The following is a 20,382-nucleotide window of genomic DNA, read 5'->3' as shown; positions in this document are numbered from 1 at the left end:
CTCACCCAGGAAGGTCTGATTCCTGAAGGCATTGATAACAAGTTAAAGACCAGATATAATTAGAGTCACTTGCTCCATGTCTTCAGCAAGTCTTGATAAGTAAACCTTCTTTAGCTTTTTGAGGAAGATCAATTCAAGCTAAAGGCTGCAGACAACTGTCTTACAGTTATACTTGCCATGTCTAGCTTTACCATTGCCTGTCTTCTTGATAAGGTTACAAAACCAAAAATTGAACTAAAAAGGTGAGTCCTTCTTGCTCGTTTCATCAGTTGATTGGTTGTTCAGTATATTTTTAAGCACTATTCACTTAAGGAGAAATCAGTAACATATTCTGACTATAGATTTTCAATCTAAAAACCTGTGGTGACTCAAATACTTCCTACTTACCCATCTCACTAGAATTAAGCACCAGCCCTGTGAAGGTCACTTCTATCTCTTCTAGTCTTTTGTTCCCTCTGGACACATAAGATCTCTGACTCTCTTGTCTCTTCCCTTCCCATATCCCCCACCCCCCCACCTTTTCTCTCAACTACAACGTGCAATCCTTATCCTAATGAAGTCAGTGGTGATTTTGTCATTGACCTCCATGAGGTTAGGATTTCCCTTCTCACATTCCTTTAAAAAGGACAATACAGCCTCCAACCAGAACACCCTCAGTGTTTCCACTATTTCTGACTCATGAATTTTTTCTGCTTCCATCACGAATAGCAAAGCTTTATTGTATACAGTATCAAAATGGGGTGTAGGGGGAACCTCCACAAGAAAGAAAAAAGCCACTTCCTGAGGAAACCTCATCTTTATTTTCCTTTCATCTGTGCTGCCTAGCAAATACCATAAAGGCACAATGGAATAAAAATCAGAATCACATATAAAAGCTCTACAGCGACATCTATTCCTCATAACCATTCATATGGTTGGACACATTACATTATCATGTAAACAGCACATGCTTACTCATTTCTGAACTCCCAGCTTCAGCTTTGGGGTTTTCTATGTTTTACTTCCTATTTTGCTTTCAATTTTACCTTGCCAATTCTGCAATTCACAGCAAAATTACCATGCACCTAGTATGTATGTTTGTTTTCTTGTGGTGTTGCTTCCATTATTTGTCTGAAATCATGAATCCACAGACACCGCCTGACAAGATTGCTGAGGCAAATGTTGTTTTACAGAGTGACTTGAAGGCAGACAACCCTATTGTCCCTGTTCTACTGTCAAACCGGAGGTGGGGGAAGAAAAAAAAAAAAGGCTCTATTCAAAAGGCAATGATTTACACCATCTTAAATAATACTCTTCTTCTACATGTGAAGCTACTGTAATTTGGAATGTCTATGCATCCAAAAAATAATCACATTGGCATGACAAATATCAAGATTTTCTTATTAAGAGTAAATATCAAGGTTTTCTCATTAAGAGCAAAAAGTATTATTTTTACTTGATTCTTTTTCCCACCTGGAGGCCATACAATGTTATGACTTGGTTTGTTGTCTAGTTCCTTGAAAAGCTGTTCTTGTTCTCACTTTAAATTAGATGCACAAATTTTGTGGAGTTCAGCTTAGACATTATAGGAAGCTGAAAGTCTTGATCGAGGCTTGTATAATATGGATTAATTTAGCATGAAGAACAGTTTAGTATGAAATTTCTACCTTGGAACCTTAATCTCTATTCCTTCTACCCTGCTTCCAACTTTCTCTCCCAGTGCTAAGCAGCAGCAGTAATTACAATTATTCCACATTTCTAGACACTGGACAATTTGGCTCATGGTAACGATGTGCTTATTAGAAATTCAAGCTGGACCACGTTCTCTCAAGATTAAGAGGAAAATCTTTACAACAGAAATAAAGTGGTCCTCAAAGAGGAGGAAAATACATATATTGGTTTCATGTGATGGACCTCATCTGACACAGCTGTCTGTGGCCCAGAAGAGGTACCAAACCTCTAAAAAGAAGAAAGATAAAAGGCAGACACCTTCCTCAGATCTCCTAATGTCACTTAATACAGCTGTTCATTCAGTTCCTATGAATTTTGTTCAGCCTCATCATTTTCCCCATGCTTTCTCCAGGAAGTTTAGGGATACATTTGCTCTACTAGAAGCCAAGACAAAGTTAATTACACACAGCACGCTCACTGCTGTGGGCCCAGTCCTACAACAGCTGTTTCACTACCACCTGGGAACTCTGGAAGAAGGCTCAACTTCAGCAACTGTTCATGCAGAGGAAAAGTCTCTATATAAGAAGGACTATAAAAAAAGACAGAATTACAATTCCCCATTTGGAAGAGCATTGGACCCTCTTACGCATTTTAATGCCAGCACAGTTCATGCGGGTCAGAACTTGCTGTAATAAAGATGCCGAGTAGCAGCGATACATTTTATTTTTGCATGAGAAGCACTCAGAGGCACAAGTTTTTTCTCCTCCTTTTTTACTTTCCATTTCCAGCTGTGGACATTTTGCTGAATGTTCCACACAATCAAGAACAAATGTACAAGGGAGAAAGGATACTTTTCCCTCCAGAGAAACGAGGGTCAATCTTAACCAAAACCTTTGGTGAAACTGTGAGGGCCCCACAGCAAGATCACAGGAGTGCAAGCAACCCCCTGCTCTTACTGCACCTTACGCTGCTCGAGAATGACCTCATGAGTCAGTACAATTAGACTCTGAGGCTTCCTGACTGCAGCTAGTTTATACAGGAGTAAATTAAACATTTTTAATCCCTTTATAATAAACAGTCTTTGGAACTAACTGTTACTGTTTTCCTGAAGAGCTTTCAGCCACTTTAAGACAAAACACCAACACCTGGTATTTTGCATATGAGGAGGTTTAAAATGCAATGTCCAACCTACTGAGAGATTTACAGCAAAGACTTTTTTTTCTTAACCAAAGGAACATATTGTAACTGTCTGTTGCAAACCACTGACACCAGATTTAACCTCTTACACAAATACACATTTCAACTGCTGTTTCACCAAACAAGACATAACTATCCAGCTAGCAAGAGAAAAACATTTAGTCTCTTAATTGCTTTCTGTACAAACTGTATAATTAAAATTTTGTTCTGTAATTTGGTAATGAAAACAAACAAAACAATTTGTAATAGAAAAAACCAAAGAGAATAATATCAGAGGAGGAATGAGGGAAATAGGAAGGGGAAACCCCCAAAAAACACAAACCCCAAGCAGCAGTGTTTCAATGTATTTTTTAAGTCATGGTGATATTCAGCCATAATTTCTGTTCAGCCTGTTCTGGAAAGAGCACAATAACCAGCACTCACAAACAGTATTTTTGTAAGATGCAGCACAATTCTCTAAGGCTGTGAAATCTCCCAGTACATTTGAAATTCTCCTTCTCTCCTCACTATGGTCAGTCAGAGCACTCAGAATCAGATTCAGGATCCAAAAGTCAGAGCCACCTTTTAGACATGCAAACCCCTCATTTAGGTCAGTGGTGGAACTAGCTGATGTGGGAGGGTGCTGGGGAGCACCCTCGCTAGCAGAAGGCTCGGAAGAGTAACATCACAGCACCCAACACCTTTAAAAGAGGTGTCTGAAAAGCCCAGTAACAGAGCGGGATGGCCTCCCAAAGCCTGCACGGAGCACAGGCGGGCCTCAGCCAGCAGCCCCCGGCCACCAGCTCCAGCACCTCGCCATTTCCAAAATGAGGCATTCAACCCTACTGCAGAGAAGGCGACAGTAAGACTACGACTAGCTGCCTTGGAAAACCAATTTCTTTTTGCCCTCACAATGAAGCATTCCAGTATATCGCCTGTTTAACTATTTCCAGACTGACGTGCCTGTTCAACTTAACTTTGGCAATTTCACTGTGAAAACAGAGACTGTACTTAGCTAGCAACACCAGTTGCCAAAGCAACACGTTAACGCCCATTTCAGGAGTAAAGAGAGCAAAATGGAGAAATCCACGTTGAATTAAGGAGAGAATAAAATGAATTGAACTGAAATGTGTCCATTTTAAAAATCACCAGTGGGCAATGATCGGTTTTATTGGTATGAAACTGGAATCACACTTCTAAAGCTGAGTAAGTGCTAAGCACGTTTACACAAGTGAAGTGCAACCATATGTGACTTCAAACAAACTGTGCTGGTTGTGAGAGAAAACTTCATACTTTATTGTTTAGAAAATATGACTTAATATTTTTCTCCAAGGAAAATTGTTACCACTGGAGGCAAGGAGGGGAGAGAAGGGACAAGAGGGGTTTTTTTAACGGAAACCTTTAGGTTCATTGTGACTTATTGTACCTGAATAACACTAAATTGAATAATAATAATAATTCGCTTAGCTGGCTTTACTGCTTATTATCTGCTTCTCTGCATAATGTGTTTTGCAACCACAATTTAACATCTGAAAGTGTGGCAAGCGTTATCTTTTTACAAGGCCTAACACTGGTAAAACTGGAATGGGTAAGAATTATATCCTCTGACCATTCTCTTTTACTTGGACCTTTTCCCCATTAATAACTCGCTTAAACTTTATTTGTTAAGAAATAGAAAATAACGAAAACTTAAAGTACGTCATCTCTTAAAGAGTAATAAAATACAAAATAGTACCTTATTTCTCGAATTGTCCCACTTTGATCTCAGAGAAGCAGGGAACAGGCTCAGCAAAAAGACCTAAAAAAAGAAAAAAATTAAATTAAAAATTAGGTTTATGGATAACATGCAATAAACTTAAAACCTACAGTAAATTAAACTAAACTTAAAACAATAAATTAAACTTAAAACCTACAGTAACAAAACATGAACTGGAAATCTCCTTAACTCTAATGGAAATACATGTGAAATAAATGATGAAATGGAGAGTTATCTAGGTTCTTTGGCAGTACTACACGTTAGAGAGTATAAACAGTGTCACCTTGGGTCCACAAGGGCAAAACATTAAATTATCCAAAATGCAGGTGAGACAAGTGTGACAGTAAGTCTATTCTTTTTGTTTGTTGGGGGTTTTTTTGTAGAGGAAGGAAGGGAGTGTACAGAGGAAAGATTATTTACAAAATCACCTGATTTTATAAACGTTATTAATAAAAACTTAAAGAACTTAGTAGTGAGCAATTACATTTTATCAAATAGCTGTTAACACTACTATTTTTTCATGGAAAAGACGTAAGAGCCACAAACCAGAAACCAGGACAACAGCAGCATGGGAAAGAAGTAGGATGGGATTAGGGTCTGATATTGAGTTCTTAAGCTCATTCTCCTTCCAGATGACAGCATTTTCATGACAGAAGGAGAAATTTTCTCATGTTGCAATACTTTTCCATTACTCTCATATAGCATGGCATTATCCAGAAATGGCTAAAACACTCCAACAGCACTTCTGCAAGCAAGAAACTGCAGGACCATTACTGAAGAAATCCTATGGTTTTGTGAGGGCTGTGGGACCCAGCTATGAAAAGAGAGTTCTACCATGCCTAAAATAAATTAAAAATAAATAGGAGTGGGGGTGGAAAAAGTCAGAAAGAGCCTAGCCTATTGAAGTGGATGACAAAAATCCTATAGGATTTTGATCAAATTACTAATAGAGTTTAAAGTGCTGTTACAATATTATGATGTGTCAGAAACCTGCATTCCTTGCCCTCGCTCTACATTCTCACTGGGTTTCTTTGGGATGTCTGAAGATTAAACTACATCTTACCAAGTCTTCCAAGTTATTTGCTTTGATACAAGAAATGGTGGTGGAATTGCTAACATGCACTGATTTGCTCAGAGTAATGTTTCCAAAGAAACTGATGCATAAGTGAAGGGAAAAAGTGCTGCCATGCAAATATTAGATCCAGGAAGTCGTTAAAAAACCCAAGAACCTAAAGGTCACAGGAAAGACACATTTTTCACTTCTTCATGTATCAGTGTTATAAGTTTCCTTTTTTAACAAGCAGAATTGGAGATCCACATCAATGAGGTAAATTTGACACTGAAACCTATTTACAAACTACCTAAATGAACCTAAACCAAGAGTAAATTATTTGACTGTTGGAGCCAAAGGACAGGGTGACATAGCCTAACGTCCTTAAATCCTTACTGACGTCTCAGTGGGAGATGCACCTTACAGGAAAGGGCAAACTATGTGGCTCAAGGCAGGGGTAACTGCTGCACCTGTGTTTACACGCATCAAGGAAACACAATGGTGCTTCGGTGCTTTCAGTCTTTAAATGCTCAGATTCAAAGGTTCAGTCATCAGCACTTCCACACTAAACAGTGCTTTGTGCACGGATGTGTTTGCTGAAGCCAGTGTAAGGGGGAAACTGCCCTTCGGTATAATAACTCTTTGCTAGCTATTGTTCCAACTTCCAGCAACCGCAAGCTATTTATGATTAGATGTTGATAAACAAAATGTGGATGCCTAAAATAATGACTTTAACCTACAATCACTTGCAGTAAAAGAGGAAGTGTGTTAATGACCTTAGAATAATGAAGCTGTTACCACAAAAATACTTAATAATAGGACTACAAATCTAATAGTCTTCACTCAATTCACAAGGGAGCTTTACTTAACAGAGACCAAGCTAGGGCTTGGCTTAGGATTTTATTATTGTGGAAAGCGACAGGACATGCAGTAAGCACACAGGGTCAGGAAAGAGAGTTTCACGTCACATCCACAATAAACTGCACATCCACAGAACACAGTCTAGAATTAACGGGGATACTGAAATCAGTTTAAACAACAGGCAGTGTGACTTACTACTGCAGCCCGAGCCTTTCTGTGTGACTAAACAGTGAATTAATTAAATAATGGTTTACTTCTGGAAAGACACCACTTTTTGGTCACCCATGAAAATATTGCTGACTTTCAGCTACACATGCTGGTACTGAAAAAAAGACATAGCTGATAATGAATACATTCATTTTTCGTACTTTATGGATTGCTTCAGTTTGTGTACAGTATGACAAAGAGTTTACAGTGATAAGCAAGAGAGAAATGTGGTGGTAGGACAATGATGCGGCAGGACAGTCATGTGTCAGACAGTTCTTTGTGCTTAGAAAATAAGTAACCACAATATCTGTGACAGTCAGCAAACTTCTGGAAGGCTTCAGAGAAAGGGGAAAACAATAGAAAGTTTGTAAAACTATCATTATTTTCTCAACTGAATAGTGTATGAGTATGCTGAAAGTATATCCCACTTCCACCATCTTTACTTTTCACATCAGATCAAATTACCACAACGTGAATTCCTAATATTAAATTTTGTTATTAAGGTAATTTTTTATGCAGATCAGCATCTACATTAGCCACACAGACTTAAATATTAATCAGAGTAGCTAAACTGATCATTATTATTATTATTAACCAAGCTTACATTTGTTGATCTGTACTGTTGCTGACTAGCTTGGGCTCCAATTTAGCAGCAACAGATCCCTTTGTCTATGGTGATGGATCAAAGGTCAGACTAACTCCAACCATGTGGAGCCTAATGATAGCTAAGGGAGACCCAGGAAGAATATAAAAATAGAACTAAAGATAAAGGCTTTAATCACAAGTGACAAATTACATTTTTGATGTGTCAAGTTCAATATTAATTATTTTCAGCTGCTCTGTTTTTTCTTTTGTCTTAAGGAAACTACAGCAATCTGCTGACATGCCTGGAAAAGTTCAGGTGCAAAATGACCTCAGTTCAGTTTGCAGATTTACAGGAAACCATATACTATCCTTGGAGCATTTAAGTACTATGGCCTATGGAAATACTGTGGCCTGTAAAAAAATTGCAGCTCAGGAGATGATACTGCTCTTTTCCAAATTTTAGAAGGAGCTAAATCTTCTACTTGTGTTGTGGATTACAGACTGACATAAAACAAGCAAAACTAAACAGTGATCTACCGGCAGAGAATCAACAATTGTCTGGAGAAACAACATTTCTAATTAAATAACTGCTGTAAATTAAAAACATGAAAGAAGTGGCAATTTCTTTTCCACTTTTCCAGCTATGATGTTCCTTCAATATCAGCCTGAGCCATCCACTCCCTTATAAAAAAAAATATATATATACCTGTTTTATGCATTTTTTTGTCACTTCATAATTCCATTGCTTATTCAGATGTTTTGGAAGGCACCTTTTATTCATGGTAGAAAGACAATTAGGCTGCAAAAATTAACATATCCAGAAATTCTTCAATGAGGAGGAGGAAAAAAATGAATCAGTCTAGAAGTTTAAAAGGCAATGTGTGCAACTTGACAGATCCCAAGCTAATAGTTTTTCTTCCTTGAGCATTAAACTGTAAAGTAAACATTTTTATGATTGTTTAATAGAAATAATTATATTTAATCTGTTGATCATGTGTGGTGAACTAACTAACAGCAAAAACAATTAGGGAAGAACACTGTGGCATTTCAAATATCCAATTATATGCAGAATCACTAAAAGCTTTCCCTAACTAAACATAAGCCAACTCAAGAGATACGGTGGTTACAAATGAACTCTGAAAACACTCTTAGAACACGAATATCTACCTGAAATTATGAGCCCAGGATCTCTTAAATAAAAACACCTGAGAGATCACCGTTTATCCTGCGTACTGGCAACAGTAACAGTATGAAACAGAAGCACTCGGATTTAAAAGGGGAAAGATAAAAAGGAAAGAAGAGCGAAAGAAAGGAGAAAGAGACAGAAACAAAAAAGAACTGAAAAAAGGAAAGAAAAAGTAATTCTAAACTTAAGCAAAATTAGGCAAGGTACAAGCTTTTTGGCAGAGGTCTACCAGCAAGAGCAGCCGTATGCTCCAGTGCTGCCAGCACCATGAAAGCCATTGCACTGGGGAAGAGGCCAAAATGGGGAATAGTTCTGTTGATACATGGTCAAAATGAGATAAATGAAAGGGCCCAGTGGGCTGGCCTGAAACACATCTATTTATTTTCTTCTGCTAAAAAAGTATTTCAGGAGATAAGGAAGCATTTCATAAAGTGAAAGAAAAAGCCCAGCCTACCCACTACATCTATGTCACTGAGCGGAATGACTGCAGTCCTTCATCTCAACCAATAGCTTCCAGCACTGGGATGCAGATGTTATCAATGAAAGAAAGGATGAAAACAGGAGGTTCATTTAAACATCTTTTAGTTATTAAGCAGAAGGACTGTGTTAAAACTCAGTCTCTGCTTCTGGCTAAGAGCTGAACACCAAAACTGCAGTGGCTAATGAAGTGGCAGACAGAGAAAAGAAGGATTTGTAGCATGCCAAGGCGGATGAAAGCAGCTTGCACCACAGAATCAGCAGCAGCCGAAATCTAGCCTTGCTATCTAGCACGGTCTGACAACCCCAGACTGCAAGCTGCTCTTGCAGAAGACAGAGAGCAACTAAGGGTCGCCATGAAAGCTGCACCAATGGATGGGGTTACAAAATAGTTATTTGCATGTTACTGTGCTTGTGTCTTTCGCTAATTGGTGTTTGGGTGGCTTTTTTTGGTTTGGGTTTTTTGGGGGGGGTTCCTTTACATGAAAGACAGTTAACAAATGGAGAAAATCAGATTATTGAATACCAACGAATTTAGTGAAATTTGTGGTTTATGGTTGGGACTTCAGACCACTATTTATTAGTTACTCTTTTAAATTGGAGCCTGGTCCTCCTTTTTTGTCAAACAGATTCTGGCTAAAGGGGTTACGCAGAGCTAACAGAGATATGCTCCTGTTGAAAACACACTCACAACACTCTTATTCTCTGGCTTACACTGATTGATTCTGCTACTGACCTGAAAAAAACCCGTATGTATTCATAACATGATAGGGTATAAAGTCTTTCTTCAACAGTATTCAAAAGTAATCAAAGTAAATTATCTTTTTCTCAGCAATACCTGACTAAAATTCATTAAGAGAGTGCTTGGAGTTTTAAACTGGATATAAATGAGTCATCACGCTTTATTGCATTAATGTGTGCATGTTTTCAGGGACTGACCTTTGGACTGACCTGTCAGAGGTATAGCCAAGCCATCATCCTTTGACAGGCCTTTACTGAGGGAGAAAAATCTTTGTAATAGCACAGAGGAATTTACTAATCTGACATCTAGTCTAGCAGATTAATCTTGGATTTCCTTTGATCATGCCTAGCAACAATGTGCAGCAAGTCAAGCCAATCAACAATCATTAATTAAAAGAACAATGAAGAGCAGAGGCTATTTAGTTATGAATGGTGCACACTGACTGAATATTATGAGTTCTCAGATGAAAGCAACATTTCCTAAATGACACAGATCAGTACTAGATCAGCTTCAAGATAGTTGTACCATGTAAGAGGGAACCCTGAAAGAATGTTAGCACAGTCTAGAGAAAAAAGTAAAAGAAAACTGGAAAGCTGCCTTTGGAACTCGCATGAACCAAAGTCCTGCACTGAGATTTATGCAATCAGCCTTATAAACATCGGTGCAAAACCTACAGTGGGCACTCATGCATTGCCTGCAAAGGCTTTAAAATTCTGGTCTCATAAAAGAGGTAAATAAAGAACAGTAACCATGTTAATCTCTCTCTGCCTTTCTTAATGGTAGGTGGTACAGAACTGTGTACACAATAGAAAGTTATCTGAAATTCATAGACAGATTTTTTTTTTACTGAAATAGGGGGGCTTATATGCCTTTATACAACTAGAAATTTGACCTCAGATGTTCTGATACTGAATTTTTAATTTCTTGTATTATGTAATGCAGACAGTTGAGAACTTTGTTTAAAATTTGTTACTCTTACAAAAGCAGACAAAGTACTACCTGGCTCTAAATTTGTGGTCGTAAAGCAGGCCTATGTTCCTACCTGTACGACTTTATAAAGAATGACTAAGCTTTAATTATTCTGGGAAATGAAGTGAATATAAAACAAAAGTGAAATGCTTAAGGGCATTTTGTTTTAACAGAAAAAGTATAAGGAAGTTATAGGCGTGTACCAGCTTAAAAATTTATTACTTAAATAATTGCATAATTATACACTGGGAAAATTGTTCAATGCAAAAACACAGTTTCTTGTGCTGTTCTAATATTGAATGGGATATTTATGGCCAAATTTGAGCAGATCTTGTAGAGGTTCAAGGTACTTCTTATTAACAGTATTCAAAACAGTATTTTCCTTAAAGCTGCTCGTCAGCGAAGAGCGCAGAGGTGCCTGGTGGACACCTCCAGAGGGTTTCGAGCAATGAAGCAGCCGAGTAGGTGGGGGGCACTCTGGCACTGTGAAAATTGTGAAGCACACACAAAGCCAAAACCCCAAAGCCGTAATGAGACCAACATCTACAAAGAGGAAATTTCTAATAATCCACAGCTCTCCAGCCAGCAGAGAAAGGGCTAATAGAGCCAATGGTCAAACCAAAATCAACAATGAGGTACACATTTAAAAAACGTGGCTGTTTTAAAATCTATCTAGAACCACACAGCAGAAAGATCACCAACCATCATTTTAAATTAAGGTTTAGCATGTTATAGTTAGCTGCATTACAGCTTAAACAGAAGGTCTAGATTCTTTGTGTCAGATATTAACCAAGTTTGTTTCACCTGTGTGAGGCAGAAGATCCAAGCAGATTATGCATACTGATCCCCTCTGTTCCAAAATCTGAGTATTCATCTAATTTAGATGCCATTTCTAGACCCATATTATGAAATGGGCGGAATGACATTAGCTTGCGTTTTTCCACTGTTCCCACATCCAAGTATGGTTTCTAGTTATCAGGAAATGAAAATAAATTTCTTTCAATAGGTCACGATTTGTCTTTTTTGATTTTTTATTCTTGTTAAATGTTAAAACTGAGTGCACATTTTTTGCCTATAGATACTTTCACATGAGGCTTATCCAGAGCGATGGATTAAAAAATAAATAAATCTGGATTTACTCGATTAAAAAAAAAAAAAAACCACAAACCTCTGTTGTTCACTTCTGTTGCACTTAAAGAAACAGTGCATTAATTTGAATTATAAATCATAAATAATCTCTGGCCATAATCATAGAAATCCTACTGCACCTACATTATGAAATCACCTCTTCATATGTGACACCAACTCATGTTTTCAAGTGTGGATATCTAAGTTTGAGCACTGCACCTAATCATCCATAATAAAAGGTGAAAGATCTACTCAAAGACAAGAAACTAAGGCTAGATCAGTTAAGGCAGACCTGTTTTCTGGATCTATTAAACACAACATCATATCCAGGCACCCTTGCCTCTTCCCTCCTTTCCTAATCACTCGATACCTACTTAACACTTATTTGCAGCTGGATCAACTGAAAATAACTGCTGGTGCAAAACCAGGTGAAAATGTAAGCGCACACCAGTAGCTCCAGAGCAGAATAGCAGACTCTGATGCCCTGATTACTCTTTACTATAAACCTTTTCCATGCACAGTAAGAAGAATGTGTCTATGCCTGGAAAGTGATTTCATAAGAAATGTTTATTTCATTCCTGTGTCAGGCTTAAGGGAATAAAGCAGCAAACTGAGTTTCCCACTTGCCTTTGAGATTATTGCCAAATATAGTCCCAAGCATAAATGGATAAAGTTGATAAAAGCAGTTTAGATGAAAGACAGAATTGCAGACTAGGATGCATTTATGGGTATAATACAGTATTTCTGCTAGGGAGACCGTCTATAGAGGATCTGCTCTACTCGTTTAAACCGCAAGATGCAAGAAAGTGCAGAGGTCCCAAATGTGACAGATGAGATTGTAGCTAACTTAAACCTGCCAAACCTCAAAAGGAGTTCTCAGATTCAGCCGCAGGTCTGGCTACATATTGCTGCTTCTCCTACGTCTAATACAGAGGAGAACTGTAGAGTGGGAAAAGTCTTTGTGGTCTGGCAAGCTGCCCTAATTTCATAAGCATTCGTCTATACCTGAAACTATAATCATTGACTCTTGGGAACTTAATTTCATTTTTTGTTAAAGTAGTTGCAAAATACCTTTCTTAAAAAGACATTTTTCATCCATGTGTAGGTCCAGGCTAACTTCTTTCATGTCAAGATTTACATTCATTCAACTCAGAAAATAGTTGTATTTCAATGAATTCACACAGGGTAAATTTTACTCACACTCAATACACAGTGGTCAAATTTCTGTGCCCAGTGGAACTCTTTTTATTTCCTAAACTGTGTTTTGAGTAAAGTTTAATAATGCATGTTCACCCAAAATTCAGCAGCCACTGTTATATAAACCATTTTGTTACTTGGGAAGATTCCTGTAGTCTGTATTTCCTTGTGGGACTACATACACCGCACACCACAGTTCTGAAACTCTGAAATTATAATGGATTGGCAGGTCATCAGCAAAGTTTGCAAGCAAGATCCCTGTAAGCTAAGAAATAAAAATGTGAAGATGACATCTGATATGCATATTTCAGGAAAAGTATTCAAAGAAGCAAAAGCAGTAATTAAGACAACAAAAATTCACATTTCTCCAACCACCCCAGCAGTTTTTGAAGCATATAATTAGAGATGTACCTCCTTATAACGTAGCTAGAAAAATAGTCACAGTTCTTGGAGGAGAAGTAAGAGAAGTTATTAAGATGAGCTGGAATAAGAGCAATTAGAGTGTAAGCCAGCAAATAGATTTAGGATTCAAAAGTATACAAGAAGCTTATATAACTTAATGCAACAGAGACTTTCATCAGTCTTAGATGAAGAAGTCTAAATTACACATAGCCATGATGCATTTTACAAATTATCCCAAAGGAGGATTTCTAGAACTTTTGTAAGACACCATACTGATATGAATACCACAGCAACATGAAAAAAAGTATTTCTCAACACAACATGAACTTGGGCTCTAGACTTTCAGTAACAGAAGTCAAAACAAAGGGAACTCAGTCGAAATGTTAAATTTGATATGTGATATCTTCAGATAAGACAAAGTTTTTAATCAAATTGTGCAAAATGTCATAATGTTGATTTGCATCACCTCGGGTCTTTCCTCAAAGACTAGAAAAAAGGTATTTTGAAGAGGATGGACAATGTAAAGCACTCTTTCTCTCTCTGCTTGGCCAAAAGGATATTAGAAAAAACTGCAGCCTTTACATATAGGGGAATGAAGAATTTTTCTTGATCTCTGAGGAACAGTAAGAATTCTATATTTAGGGAGGCAGGAAAGGAGAAAACTCTTAAAATGCAGCACTGTAAATACAAGGAAGGAGTATTTAACATAGTGCCTGTAACACCAGGGGCCTGAGCTTGATAAATGCAGGCACCCTTCCGGTCCTGTGTCCCCAGCTGCTACAGAATATTCCTTTGTAAAAATAAGAAGCATTTTGCAGAAACACAGGAGCCTATGAAGCTGCTAAGGGACCTGGAGAGGCTTGGTTCCAGTGTTAGAATTTGGTAATTCAGAACTGACTTTGAAAACATTTATCACTTGATTGTGAAATCTATCACATGGATTTTACCTCTGCATACAATCACATACTGTACCAGACTGCAAAAGCTTGTAAAAAGAAGGGAAAAAAATTATGATACTATCCAACAAAACAATAAATTAACTCCCAAATAAATGGGAGGGATAAAAATAAAAAGCCAGTTTTGCGTTTACAGCTAATGTCACAGAAACCCTTTACATCATACACACACTCAATGTAAAATGAGATATCATGAATCTTACAGCAATTTATCACCTGATCGTTTTGCGTAAAAAACCTAATTGCCTCTCCCCAGCAGCTTGGCCTGGCCAATGGTATGGGGAAGGATAAATCTTTTTGGCACAGATGTGCACATACCCCTGCTGGGTTCACAAGGGAACCTCACAGTACAATATGTTCAGGTACCTAGGGTCTCTCATTGAAACAGAAAAAAAAAAAAAAAAAATATGCGTATTTTAAAGCAGACTTTTTAAACTTAAAAGCAGATTGCTACGAGTTCAAAATGAAATAATTTCATTCTGTGTGAAATTGTCCCAGTGAAAGAGACTGTGAAATGGATAGCAATCTGAGGTGCAATTTTCCATTGCATATGTTTTTCAAAGATAAACATCTGATCAGAACAGTTTGCTGTTGGTAAGTGAAAATAAGAACCAGAACTAATACAGTAACTGCCAGCAGCTTCCAGATCATTAACTATTGTTTATTTCTCCTCATGTTCAGACATCAGACTGGAGTGATAGAAGACATAGTCATTAATTTGGGAGTCATTTCAAGATGTTCCCATAAACAGTGAATCAGGATACTGGCAAGCTGCCTAAGAAAACTTGCTGCCAAGGACTTTTTTTTTGTTTGTTTTTGAGTAGTGATTTTTATTGTTGGTATTATTTTCTGCTTTCTGGTCCATGCAATAGAGCAGCTACGGATAGATCATCAGAGTTTACAGAAGAACTGACTCTCTAAAGTTTGTTCTGCAGCTACAGATGTTTTTTGCCATTAAATGTTGCATCATAAAACATCAGTTATTCTGTTCCTGACCTCTCTCATGGCAGCCAAAGGGGGGACAACTGTTTTTCCTTATTTAACAGAAGTCTATTAAAGTGACAGGTGAGCTGTCAGAAATAATTAAACTAATCTGCAAGATTTCACTGGACTAGCAATAAGAAATTGTTATAAACAACATCTGAAGCATGAACTACTAATAGGACTGTAAAGGAAGTGTTTGAAAGTTAGTGGCTCCACATTCTTAGAGATAGGCCAACCCTCCTGGACAAGCCCATGCTAAACGACAGCTATCATTGAACAGGACTGAAATATTTCATACCTCCCAAGACTCTGAATGCTTGCCAGAACTCTTATTTTACATTGTTATTATACAAAGGTTGAATGGTGCATGGAAGTATCAGAAAAACAAGAATTTATTCTAACTCTTACTACGGTTACATGGTTGCCACACTTAGCGCATCATGAAGTTTTTGCTAGTTGATGCACATGGTGGCAGGTTAAACTAGACAGTAATAACAGCATGTAGGCTTTCCCAAAGAACCCAAAATCATACAAAGCAATTGAAGTTTATAAGCTTATACAACAATTTTATGACACCACTGATTATTTCAAATACTGCACATCGCTGTCAAAAGTAACATCTTACATGAGACCTTTTTCTCTAGATAGAAGAGGGAAAAATAAAACAACTTTTTTTTCTGGCCAGAATAAAATTCCAGACTTCCAAAAGTCTTTATCTAAGTTACAGCTGTTATGTGGCATAGAAAGAGAATATAACATTCAGGTCGGGGGTGAGGGGTGGTATAATTAAAAAAAATAAATTCAAAGTGCAGAATTTTATTGATAAGTTAAAAAAATCTTATATAACAGTCTTGAAGAAGTAAAAGTTTCAAAGTTGATGGTTTTAAATATCAAAAAATTAATTCTTTTTGCTGGTTTAGAAATAATCATAAAAAAAATCCTCTAGTGTTGTTTCAGTTTGGACATAACCAAATAAAATGTGAAACAATAATACAAGATAGGTCAATTAAATTGCATTGTCATTAATTTTAGATTTCCTTCATAAAACTGTAGTTATGTCTTCACAGTCTATTTATGGATTAATAAACAAAGAAGAAACTAAGTTTCTGATCTGATTACTGTAATTCATCAAAAAAGTGTGAATTAGTAAAAAGAAACTTTCAAACACCTAAAAATGCCCTAGGTCAGGATTGTCCAGCCTTACTGGTCCTACATGCTGCATCAAACCCCAAGAACTTTACAAAATACGTACTTCATGCCACACAAAACTCAGTGGATAGGGAGCTTGAGGAGCTATTAATGAGTCAGAAACATCTGCTTCCCCCGTAATTCTTCTATTTCACTGTGGGATGGGACTGAGCTAAAGTACAATAGGCTCAAGGGCTACTTAGATCCATCATCCCGAGCAGACCAGGGTGCATCCTCCCTCAGGCACCAGGTCCAGGACACCTGGCACCCAGCCCACAGGGTGCTTGTACCACACAGCTGCCCAAGGCTAGCAGCCACAATATTGCTGTGCCAGAGTTAGCCTCATCTCAAGAACTGTTCAAAAGGCTATTCAGCTGGCACTAGTATCTTCTTTTCCCTCTCCGTCTTCCTTTTCAAATAAAGTTGTTTTCAGTAACACAAAAGACTTCGAAGAATGGTCTTGGCACTGTGGTCAAATTAATTAGAGTCTAACTGTGAACAAGAGTAATACAGCTTGACCACTTTAATAGCACCTCTTCCTCTAGCTTTCCTATACTTTCCTCTGTCACTTGTCCTAAAAAATACTCCTTGGGTAAATTACAAACAGGCGTAAATTGCAACTCTAATTGGAGGTCTGGTGTTACATTAAGGACCATGCTTCTGCTAGAACGGTTCTCGCATGCAAGGCCACCATGTGTAGCAGGCGCCAGTCCAGACTCAGCCTGGGACAGAAAGGTCTGAAGTGTGCAGAGCATGCTGCCGACCAGGGCATTTGCACAATGGCTATACAATGAACAGAAATGGAGCAAGAACCCCAGCACGGTAGGAACAAACTTTATGTGTCCATAACTTGAGGAGAAAGGGGATTCCAGAAAAAATTAAGCTAGAGGATTCTGGTAGGATACTACCTTCTAATAATCCCAGCCTCAGAAAGATGTAAGAATCTTGCTATGGATCCAGAAGCATCAGTTTAATACTTGCTTAGGACTTTTGCTTAAGCCTTCCTACTGCTGACCCAAATAGGGAGGCAAGGGCTCATGAATATCGAAATACACACATCAGATTCTTGCATTTTGTTATCTACAGAAACTGATATAGCTTAATCATAAGAGGCTACAGACTAACAGACTACAGAAACTTAGACAAAACTTTGTTTGCAAAGCTTTTTTAGTTCACTTATCGCATTTCCAATTTTCTAAGTTGCTAGTCAAGAAGATAAGAGTGTGAAAATAGACACATCTTTGTAAAATGTCCAGAAATTCAGTGAAGTCTTTATTTTATTAGTACTTGCTAAAGGGAAGCTGAAGTCATGACTGGTAAAAGAAATGTTAACATTCAATCTGAAATAAATAAATAAATTCCAGATTTATCTCATCATCTGTTTATTCCAACGAATCTCCTATGAGGGCTCTTCAGCAGACAGCATGCAAGACACACATAGCAAAAGAAATACAACAATCATAGTATCGCTGGACCAGTACAACTACCTGATCATGTCTAGAAATGACTGCTTTTGATTGGCAGGAAGACCTTCTAACAATACAGAGTGACTATTATGATGATGATGATGATGTTGGAATTAGTTATACTAGCCACTGGTTAGAAGTTACTATTAACATCTTAGCTTTCTTAAGGAATTTTGCTTTCTTAACTGTAGCATCAAATTATTTGGAATAATTATCTATCATAAGGACATATAAACAGATTATAATTCGCAAGGACTTCAAGTCTTCAGCTGTAGAGTATGAAGACTTTCTGAAGAATACAAATAATAAGCACAAATTCTTTCAATCATTATTCTTAGATCTATGGGAGATAAAAGGTTTTAATGAAGTTCCCAAAACAAGCTCCTAGGACAAGTTACTGAACTCTGAGGAATGCATTAAAAATTATTTGCCACAAATGTTTATCTTATTTTATTCTTTTTTACAAATTTATAGAACAACCTAGCCAGTATCAATCTAAATGTTCGCTACAGAACTATTATGCAGAAAGAAAAAGCAGGCCACAGTATTTGCTGATAGTTTAAAAATAGTGTCTTCAAACAAGTTGAATTTACAAGACAACATAAAGAAAGATAAAACTTAGCTGTACAGCCATACAACTTTGCCAAACACTCAGAATTCCAGCAGCTCTTGTAGAAAAAACATTTTGAAGTTACTCTTTTTAGTTTTAATTTTGAAAGTAATTTAGTTTTGGTTTTCATTTGAATTCAAAGTCTAAAATTAAGTTAAGACCTCAAAGGAGGTTTAAAACAAAGTTTAAGCATTACACAGGCAGAACACTTCATATGGAGTACCTCTTTGACCCATTTTCTTGGATTATACTCATAAAAAATTTCAGAGAATCCTGATGGGAAAAGTGAATGTTGAGAAGAGAAATTGCTCAGGATTTGTAACAAAAAAAAAAAACCAACCAAAAAACAATTATTGCATTGTGCTTGCTAATGAATCGTTAAATGTGACCAACTGTACAAAACTAACTTGTGATCAGTTAAGATTTCTTTCTGTATAAAAGCCTTAATTGATGTTTAATTAATAAAAGCTTAATTATTTTGTGTTTACACATAACTACACATGAACACGTACATCTTAAGCAAATAATTATAAATGCACACATATATACACACACACTATTTTATGCATCCTGATACAGGTAAGTGTGAGTACTGCTTAAGTATAAAGCACATTTTAGGAAAGTAGCTTTTAGGAAAATGAAGAATTTATGAAACTTAGGAAATGAGAGCTGACTGCAAGGTGTGGACCTGACACTCATGCTGCAGACATGGTTTAGTGGTGGACTTGGCAGTGCTCAAAGATAATGGTTGGACTGGATGATCTTAAAGGTCTTTTCTAACTTAAAATATCCTATCATTCTATAATGCATACACATAAACACAGAGAAAGAACTTCAGGATATCACAACCTGTTTTCAATTTTATTGCAAGCATGGCCATTTCTTCTTTTTTTTTTCTCCCCAGTCTTCTAGGATTTTTCTTTTGCTACAGCTATACTGTTGCACGGGAATATCCTTTGCACTTACACAATCAGATCAGACCTGAATGCTTTAAAACCTTCCCAAGTCTCCTAATTACACACATTTTTACTGGTGGTTTTGTGTGTGTGTGTAACTTACAACTTTGCTTCCCGTTCAGGAATTGGAATTTCTTCTTAATTTAAGCTCTTCACAGATCATCACTGTCCTGACATACTACTAAATCCATGATGTGTCATCTAGTCTCTGCACCTGAAGTCACTAGACAAATTTATTTTTATTTTCCTTTCTGTCCCAGTGCCAGTCAGAAAGCAGGAGAAGGAAAAAAAAAAAAGTTTCCTTCTAATAATAACGAACTCAACTATGCAACCCACCTTTTAACATCTTTTTTTACCCAGAACTCTCTCCAGACTAATTTTCTCCATTTAACGTGAGATCTAGAAGCCAACAAATAATCTGTTCCATTGCAAATTGTCCTTGAACTCTTAGCAACTGGCCATCAGGACTAAAATAGAAAAAAAAAAAATCCAAAAGGAAGAAAGGACCTGTTTTAATAGTCTAAACAAGAACCTAAAACCAAACAAAACCCTCTACACATTGTATGACTTGTCCAATTCTCAGGAGACATACATAAGCTGTACAGAGAGATGCAACATCTAAAGAGTTCCAGAAAGTATCTGGAGCACTGCCATAACAATAATCAAAAGAAAAAAAATTACTCAATACTCAAGTATATTTTGTAACATATTATGTAATGGCACATACAGCATAAATAAATGAGGTATCAACATTGTTTTATCAGAAACACACTGCACAGTACCATGACAGGGTTTTAACATATTTACTAGAGGAAAACTTCTAGATTAACCTAAA

This window comes from Falco biarmicus, chromosome 12 (genome assembly GCF_023638135.1).
Source record: "Falco biarmicus isolate bFalBia1 chromosome 12, bFalBia1.pri, whole genome shotgun sequence".
Lineage (NCBI taxonomy): Eukaryota > Metazoa > Chordata > Aves > Falconiformes > Falconidae > Falco > Falco biarmicus.
The sequence above is the reverse complement of the archived record's forward strand: the minus strand, read 5'-3'. Positions refer to the sequence as shown.